Here is a 9,984-nt window from a genome sequence, read left to right on the forward strand (position 1 = left end):
TCTCCTGTCTCCTGTCTCCTGTCTCCTGTCTCCTGTCTCCTGTCTCCTGTCTCCTGTCTCCTGTCTCCTGTCTCCTGTCTCCTGTCTCCTGTCTCGTCTCCTGTCTCCCAAATCTTAGCTTTAAAGTGATGAGCAGTCTGGACCATAATCTAGGAACGGTGCTTGTTATTGCTTCTAGTATTGGCCACTTGCTTCTCCTCCTGTTCTTTCAATACATCCATCCTGATGAGTGACTTCATGCCACCCTTTCCCTTTGCCTAGGCTGCCTGATTTATGCCTCCTACTTTGCATCCACCCGAGGTGTAATCTACCAGAGTAGAACCAGAGGGAAGCTCTGTCACTGGCGCACAGGAGGGCTTGGTCCTGATGTCTTGCTGTGCTGAGCTTCTCAAGGACTGATGTGACCTGTCCAGCCCTGCAGCTCTATTGGTAGTTTCAGAAAATGCACTTCTTCAAAACATTTCTATTTCCAGAACATCCATCAAGTGACAGGCTGTGGAGCTCAGGCTGTGCCCCAAGAAGCTCCATTCGCAAGCAACTCTTGACTCCATTTTGAAGCTAGAGGATGACTGTATGTCTTGATGGATGTGTAAATAGTAATTCTATCCAGTACCACCCATGAGCCCCAAAGCACAGACTTATAAATGACTTATTTCTAAGAGTAGAAATGGTGACATCCTATAAATTCCTCAGGGTAAATTGAAACTGTACGGCCATATGGACATGATCAAATCACACCAAGAACAACAGGCCCAAGAACTTGTGGAACACAGGGGACCGAGGACTGGGGTAAACCTCACATGGGTCCCTTAAAGAAGTGAACACCTAGCATTGTGATGGCAATGGCTCCCACTGACCTGTCACCTTGTCAGTGGGGACAGAGGCACAGCTCCATACTGACTCCTTTAGCAGCCTGACCACAACTCAGGCCCAACTGAAGTCTGTGGATTCAACACTGAAAAGAATTTTGAGCCTAGCCAGTTTACAAAGACGAGGTGGAGATAGAGTAATATAATATATTTTAGTACAGGATTCAAAGAAATAGATAGAGGCCAGCCTGTGAGATGGGTCATCAGGTTAAGCCCCTGTCACCAACCCTGACAACCTGAGTTGGGTCCCTGGGACTCACTCACATGGTAGAGGAGAGAATGATTCCACAAGTTGTCCTCTGACCTCCACATGCACACTCTAGCACACAAGAGCCCCCTTCCCACACTAAATAAACAAATTTTAATCAACATAATTTAGTATATATTTATTTAATATATATTTAATATTTAAATAAGTGTTTATTTAAATGACAATTTTAAACCCTTGTGTTTAAAAAGAAAGAACCGTGCTTGGTGATGAATGACATTAATCCCAGCAGTCAAAGGCAGAGGGATCTCTGAGTTCCAGACCAGCCAAAGTTATGTAACAAGGTCTTGTCTCAAGAGAGGGGGACGTCACTTAAAAGTAAGGAAAAAGTCAAATGGAGGTGGAGGGTCTGTGCCTCCCAAAGAAAAATAACTAAAATAGGGAGATTGCGGGCCAGGAGTGTGTGTGTGTCCCTGAGTGAGACAGAGAGTTTCTCATCTCAGATAAACTGAACTTTGGGAGCTAGGCTGCTAGCTGGTCCATGATCCTCAAAATCACTCCAAGTCTGTGGCTTCTGGGTCTTTGTCTCACAAACCTAAAGAATGAATGATAAGGACAGAGAAGAGTGAGTTTTAGATGGAGTTTTACTCTAGGTGAGCGTTTAAGAGAAAGGGAGCAAACAGGGTTCTCATAGAGCAAGCATGGGTCCCACCGGAGGGCCACTAGGGTCCTGCTCTATGAGGTCAGTAAGGCTTCACTGAGTTCAAGCACAGAGGCTGAAGGATCCAATGAGATATTTGTTTACACATAGCTCCCGGGCTGTGCTCACTAGGTTGTGTAGGAGGAAGGATAAAAAAAAAAAAATGAAGAATTGGAATGTTTGCCCACCTCTCCTGTCATTTGCTAAGGGAGATAAGTGGGGCAGCTCTAGAAGTGCTTTGGATGGGATTATAACTCTTCATAAGGTGAAATCAGGAGCCATTAGAGTTGCACAGGGAGTTTAAGACACATCCTTTCCGTTTAAATTGGGTTTCTGGTGAGATTCCTAGAAAACTGCAGGCTTCCAGCTGGGAAGGGAGAAAGGCCTTACAGATGTTAACTGCTGGAATTCATGCAGGAGAGAGAGGTCTGCTGAATTTCTTTCTCTATGAGTCCCCGGGATTTCCCCTGCCTTTCTATGCTGCCTTGGTCTGACCACTGGGAGTGTGCATCAAGGGCCTAGAGGCAGAGAACTCCCAGCTGTCTCTGCAACTTCAGCTCGGCTCTTTGCCCACTGTTGATATGGCCTACTCAACTGTGGTCTGTCCCTTTTCCCATTTGGACCTGCACTTTGGACCGCCATCTGTCTGTCCATTTGCAATCTCCACCTTCCCCCCACCCCCCCACCCCCCGCTTCAAATCTGTATTCATTTGTATTTCTGTGTCTGAGTGTTTTTGCTGCATGTATGTATGCATGTTCTGCATGTGTGCCTGGTGCCCTTGAAAGCCAGAAGAGGGTTGCCTGGTGCCCTTGGAAGCAAGAAGAGGGTGCTAAATCCTTGGAACTGGAGTTAATCAGGCGGTTGTGAGCCACCACGTGGGTGCTAGGATCCAAACACAGGTCTCTGCAAGAGCAGCAAGTGCTTTTAATTGCTAAGCCATCTCTCTAGCATCCTTCCCCTCTGTTTCTTTGCCTGTACAGCTGGACTCAGTTCAACAGCTCTCAAGCCTGTGACATTTGGTTCCTTAGAACCAGCTCCCATCCAGGTTCTACCTGTCTTGGAACATGTAACCATGACATCCCATTGAGAAGACCATGACAACCAGTCATAGAGCATAAAAACCTGGACTTCTCCATGCTAATGAGGTATCTGGATAGGCCGAATGGTCAGCCAATGAGCTTTTCTTCCTAGGCATCCCTTCCTGCAAAAGATATTTAATCCCTGGTACACCCTCATTCACATCTGCTTTAAATAAAGCAGTTTAGATAAACAAGCACTGTCTTTTTCACCAAGGATTGCTTCAGTGATGGGGTGGGGGAGGCCTCCAGTGTAAAGAGCTGCACCTGAATCTCCCTGAGAAGGCCTCTCTCTCTCTTCCAATCCCTTTCTACTCTTGGCACTCACTTGGAACAAACCAGATTCTGCCCTGCCCAGGGTTTAGCCATCCCCTTCCTACCTAGCATATAGGAAAAGCTCTGACTCTTAGACACCATTTTCAACTCCTCAGTGGCATCTGGGTACACAGGATATGGAGGACCACAGCATCCATCCCAGACTTTGCTTTTTCTCATCTGGGGAAATACACGGTGGGACCCCAATCACCAACTGCGTTCTTAGCGGCTTGTCAGTGGCCCTCTGGCACCCCAGTGGCCAGGCTGACGCACAGCCATACACCAAGACAGACTCTATTTATATTTCTATCTTTCTACTGATACCTACTGACCTTTATGGGTATCTCCCTGACACTCTGAAATGTATATACATTTTATTTATTTATTTACTGATATATTTAATCTGAGAGTTAATAGCGTTTAAGAAAGGAATACAAAGACCATGCTTGCCTTGGTGGGGTTAATGGGATATATTTATTGTTGTTCAATAAATTCTGACAGTATGATAAGACACGATTATGTTGCACTATGTTTCTTTGTGTCCCTACAACAAAGGTACTGACTGTTCCAGGCGCTACAGCTAAGGCAGTGACCAAGATAATCACAGGCTCCTGCCTTCCTCACGCACTCATTCCAGCTGTGGAGATGGGGAGGAGTTAGCAGCCCAGTTAAATAACATGTCAACACTATTTATTCCCATGGCTAGAAGTATATCTATGATGGTCCAACTTTAAAAATTGTCCAAATGTGAAAAGTACTGAGGACCTTGAGAGAGATCACAGGAGCTGAGCGGCTCGCCCGCCATTCTGCATCCAGGGACTTAGGATTCCCTTTTATGGGCTTGTAGTCTCATTGACAAAGGAATTTAAAGTGGACTCAGAAGGAAGCTTGAGGACCATCTATTAGAGAAAAACTCTACGGCAGGCAGGCTATAAATCCTGGATGCTGCCAGGAGGCGGGAGATGCAGGAGTGGAAGAGTACACGCGCCTTTCTAAGGGCCAAGAAAGCCAGCGTGCTCAGCTGTTGGCTAACAGCTGCACTGGGGTGGGGATGAGGCAGGGTGGAGTCGGGTGGGGAATCTCTTTAGAGAAAGAGAATGTCGGGAGAGTCAGAGAAAGCATACTCGGGATTTTAGACACTATCCAAAGAAGAGATAGAAAAGAGAGAACAACAAGTTATGGGTTTTTTTTTTCCTTCTTTTTCTTTTGTCAATTATTGGAACAAACCATAGATCTACACACTCAAGGGGAGGATTTGCTCATTAGTGATGGCCAGAGGTAACTCTAAAATGTGTTTTGTTGAAGACAGACAGAATTAAACACTAGTCAGGGTAAGTTTCAATCAGCAGTATGTCTTGCACTATAGAGGAGCCTAGCATCAACTGAACTCACCTCTGATGCAGAAAAGTGACTGGGTGTTCTGAAGGGAGTAGAGAGCTAGGCACTTAGCTCGGTTGGTAGAGTGCTTGCCTAGTGTTCATGAAGGCCTGGGTTCTAACTCCAGCACTGCATAAACCTGAACCATATGCGGTGGTCCATGTCACGTCCTTTTCTCCCTTTCTATCTCTTCTTTGGATATGGTTGAAAATTCTAATCCCTTATAAGGTGGAAGCAGAAAGATCAGGAATTCAAGGCCATCTTCATCTATATGGGTGTGTTAGAGAACACCTGGGATACATGAGACCCTGCCTTGATTTAAACAAACAAACAAAAAAACAAAGGGAGCATAGTCAAGCAAGAAGGCGGGACTGGCATGGCCCAGCTCCAGCAAGCAGCAGAACTTGGCAGCTTTGGCTTTGTGGTTCCGGCTTTAGAGTCAAGAATACAAAAAAGGGATGATGGAATCCTCCTCCATGGTTAAGAAAACCAGCTGAGGTCAGTCGTACATATATACATACGGGTGTGTCCCTTCATGAAGGCCCTGAGAGGTGAAGATGAAGCCTGGGCTATCTTAAAGACCGTAAGATGCTGGAGATGCTAGAGCTGTGGGGTGCTTGTGGAGAAAAGCTGATAACAGAGTGGCTCCAGCCCCAGAGAAGTGTGTTGCAGTTGACAAAGCTAAAGGGAGTTAGAGATCTGAAGAGTGCTTTGACATCAGCCGCAGAGATGCAGTTTAGCCTGCTGGTTTTCCGTCTCGGTTTGGCCCAGTGTGTCTACATTATGCCTCCTTTCCTCCCTTCTGCAATGATAATGTTTATTCTATTCAGTTGTACGCTGTAAGTATAAAGTATATAATCTGTATCTTAGTTTGATTTCACATGGGGTTGAGAGATTGCCACGAGTCTCACAAGGGACTTTGGACTTTTAAACAGGGTTAACACAGTTATAGAATAAAGGGACTGTAGGCTTAAGTTTTTTTCAAATCTACTTTTAATAAGGGTTCTTACATGTTTTAACCTCCCTTCTAGTCCACCATCCACCAGAGGTAGTGGGAAAAGAACGGTGACGCAGCAAAGTTGAACCTGCTTAGAGATTGTTCTCTGTGGGTGAATCCAATCTGCATTGTCAGGACCTCAGCAGTTCAGTTCACATGAATCAGCAGTAGCAGCTCGATCCACTCGCAAACACCATCGGTCTAGTTCAGTAGTTTCAAAATAGCAAGCACGAATCAGCAGCAGTGGCATGACCCAGCAGAAAGAGCCAGGCCTCTGTGGAATTGGCACAAGAGAAGTTCTCTGCTGTGCCTTTCTCAACGAAGAGAAGATCAGCGAGGTTGAAGATGCAAGACCAACAAAGCATTGCAAAGCTACCCATGCAAGACCCTCGTCACTGTCCGTTGTGTCCTATTTACACTCCTTCCAAACATTACGTGTTCTCCCACAGGTCTTGCCTCAGCACATGAGTCTCTCTTAGCAAAAATCCACATGAGTTTGTATCAACTGACATCACTCTGCCAATTGGCTCAAGTCCTCAGAAGCCCCGAGAAACCACCAGAACACCACCAGAAGTTTTTGGTGCATTTCTTTCTATAAAGTCATGACAAACAATGACCATTAAGGAATGGCAACATGTACCAATACCATTCCTTCCTAACATCATGTGTCCTTTATGTGTTTGCTTTAGCAAAACAGCCTTTCACCTGTGTCTACTTCAGTGAAATGTTCTTTGACATAACTGACTTTCCAAAGAAACCAGAAGTTTTCACTTCAGGGCACTTTTGAAGTTGTACTAAATGCATTTTGTATTACGATATGGCTACAAGCCTATGGGGTCCAGAGAGTGGAATTTGGTGGTTTGAAAGAAAACAGCCCCCATAGACTCATAGGGAATAATGTTGGAGCTGTAGCTTTGTTGGAGTAGGTGTGGCCTTGTTGGAGGAAGTATGTCACAGGGGGTGGGCTTTGAGGTCTCTTATGCTCAACCTAGATCCAGTGTTTCACTTTGTTCCTGCTGCCTGTTGAACCCACTGTAGAACTCTCAGCTACCTCTTCAGCACCACGTCTGCCATGCTTCCTATCACGATGACAATGGACTCAACCTCTGAACTGTAAATGTTTTCCCTTATGAGAGTAGCCATGGTCATGGTGTCTCTTCACAGCAATAGAAACTCTAAGACATTAGGTAAGAAAAGAAATGGCCTGGAGAGCCCAGATAGATGGGCAGGGAGATATGTGTCAGATAAACTGGGAGCTTTAATAACCCTGGCCAAGTAGAAGAAGTTGGGGTAGGAGCTGTTAGATTTCTCAGGTCGTGTAAAGATGCTGACAGCAGAGACAGGAGTCTGACCTTCAGCAGATCAGACTGTGTTTATTAGCGGTCAGCAGGCAGCAGCACCTTTCTCTTTTTCTCAGGAAATGGAAGGATCTGCCAGGGTAAACAGTTGGTTGAGGCCCTTTATTGCAGTATGTATCCTGTTTCTCTTTCCTGTAGTCTTTCCTTCCTGAAATTTGTTTGCCCATGATGAGACAGGCTATCCCAACAGACCTTCCTTTTCTAGGATGGCCAAGTGTCTTAGCCATTGTTCTATTGTTATGAGGAGACACCATGACCAAGGCAACTCTTTAGAAAACATTTAATAATTGGGGATTTGCTTACAGTTCAGGGGAGGGACAGTGACATAATCCATTATTATGTCAGGGAGCATGGTTGCAGGCAGGTGTGGGGCTGGAAAAAAAGCTGAGAGCTACACCTTAATTCGCAAGAACACACACACACACACACACACACAGACCCTGGCCTTGGCATGGGTTTTTGAAACCTTAAAGCTCACCCCCAGTGACACATTTTTTTCCAACAATGTCATACTTACATGAACTTAGGGGGAACATTCTTATTCAAGCTGTTATGGGTATGGGGTCATTCAGAGATTTATCAGCCTGACAATTAATAAATTTTAACAAATAAAATGCTTTATTAAATAGTGGCCAGGACCATGGGTACTGGCCAGGTCCATACCTGAGACTCATGCTCAAAATATGGCACCAAGCTGTATTAGTCAGCAACCTATAAAGGCTAACCGCACAAGATTTGATACTTCCTGTCTTCATGCAATCAGAGACAAGCACACATCCTGACGTACTTCCTGCCTATGTGTGATCAAGCTCAAATCCTATGCAACTGGGGCAACCAAGCTTGTTCACAAAGTTTTTCTGTTATCTTACATGAACAGCCTCCAGCATTTCAGGAAGTTATCTATCCTTGGGCAAGTGGAATTTCTAGGTTAGGGGCATTTTTTGTTTTATAGCTCTCTTAAATACAGTAATTTAAACTTCAACATAATGTTAGTTATCACAAAACCACCACGTCAAGCAAGGTCTTCTGTATTCTTATAGGAATCCTATTTTACAACGGACACTCTATCAGGAGACCCAACAACAAGCCACGGGACAGGCCACAGGACAGAAGACATCCCCTACTTGTACAGACTTTTGTTTTTGTTTTTGTTTTCTTGGCTTTTCAAGACAGGGTTTCTCTATGTAGCCCTGGCTGTCCTGGAACTCACTCTGTAGACCAGGCTGGCCTCGAACTCAGAAATCCGCCTGCCTCTGCCTCCCTAGTTTTCTTTCTCATGTAACCTTCTGCCTAGGGATGGTGCTGCCCACAGTGGGCTGGGCCCTCCCGTATCAGCCCTCAGAACAGGTCCTAAAGCCNCCCTGGCTGTCCTGGAACTCACTCTGTAGACCAGGCTGGCCTCGAACTCAGAAATCCGCCTGCCTCTGCCTCCCGAGTGCTGGGATTAAAGGCATGGGCTACCACTGCCTGGCACTTATACAGACTTTAGAAGGGAGAGGTAGCCGTGCTTAGAAGGGTGGGGGCTCTCTAAATGTATCAGATTAGATAGGATATGAGGCATGGAAGGCAGGAAGCTAATTGTATTGTCCTGCCCTACCTTGGGGCTGCTGCATGCTAGGAGCATAGCAGCTTAGGCCTGAGGTGGGAGACAAGCTGCAGGATGCCAAGGCTAAAGCTCCCTGAAGAGGGGCAGCTACCAGAATCATTCTAGGCTCTCTCTCTCTGTGTGTGTGTGTGTGTGTTTGTGTGTGTGAGAGAGAGAGAGAGAGAGAGAGGAAGAGGGAGAAAGAGAGAAAGGGAGAGGGAGAGAGAGAGAGAGACAGGTGGGACCCAAGAGATTTATGAGTATGAACTTTGGTTCTGGCTACTTCCTGCTGACATTGTGAGAGCCAAGGTCAGGCTGGTACCGGCGTCTGTACTTATACACCAAGAGGATGTTCTCCATGTGAGTCTGTGTAGCAGGCTGCACAGAGATCTGAATGAGTAAAGTGAACTGACCTGCTTGTTGTAATTAGGACAACCAAAAGATATCACCTGGTGTCATTTAGCCTTCCCTGGGTTCCAGGTCTTTAGTTTTACATTCTATCAATGGGACGGTGTTAATCCCCCGGGTGAGAATGAGACCACTACCACAATTTTTGAGCCAACTCTGAAGCAAGTTTTATTAAATACTGGCCAGGACAATGGACACCGGGTAGTTCCAAACCCAGGATTCCCAGAGAATGGCTGTGAATTATGTTAGTCAGGTGGTTATAAAGGCGAAACCCACAAGGCCATATATTTTCCACTTTTGTCCAATTCGGTGCAAGCATTCATCCTGAAGTACTTCCTGCCTACTCCTCCTGCCTGTGTGGGATCAAGGACATCCCGTGCAGTTGGGGCAACCAACCTTGTTTACAGAAGTGAAAACACAGGGGTTGTTATCTTAATGAACAATGGCTTCCAGCTTTCCAAGAAGGTATCTGTCCTTGGGCAAGTGGGCCTTACAGGTTAGAGGCATTTTTGTTTTATAGATCTCTTCAGCACAGTGATTAAAACTTAAAACATAACTTTTAGCCCTCGTAGCAGGAGCCTATGAAGAAATAGGGCAGGTAAGTACACCAGCATGCAGCTGTGTTGGTGCCTTGAGACCACATGAAGGAACCATGGAACTCCCAGGTTTCAGCCCCAATATGTTAGGTAAGGAAGGGCCTTGGATGGAGTGGTGATTCAGAGAGGCGCTCACATATATTTCTAGTATTCAGTCCCTTTCAAGATGTTGGCATCATGGTGGGAGAAGTGGGGACAGGAGGTCTAACAGTAACTCTAAGTTACACTGTTTCTGAGTTAGAACTCAAAAGAGCAAGCCAACTTAGCAGTGAAGATCTGTAAGCAAGTACATTTATTTATTTATTTTATGCATGTGAGTACACTGTAGCTATACGATGGTTGTGAGCCTTCATGTGGTTGTTGGGAATTGAATTTAGAACCTCTGCTCACTCTGGTCAACACCACTCACTCAGTCCCTGACTGCTCCAACCCAAAGATTTACTTATTATTATACATAAATACATTGTAGTTGTCTTTAGACGCGTCAGATCTCA

The sequence above is a fragment of the Mus caroli genome, chromosome 4, assembly GCF_900094665.2.
Source record: "Mus caroli chromosome 4, CAROLI_EIJ_v1.1, whole genome shotgun sequence".
Taxonomy (NCBI): Eukaryota; Metazoa; Chordata; class Mammalia; order Rodentia; family Muridae; genus Mus; species Mus caroli.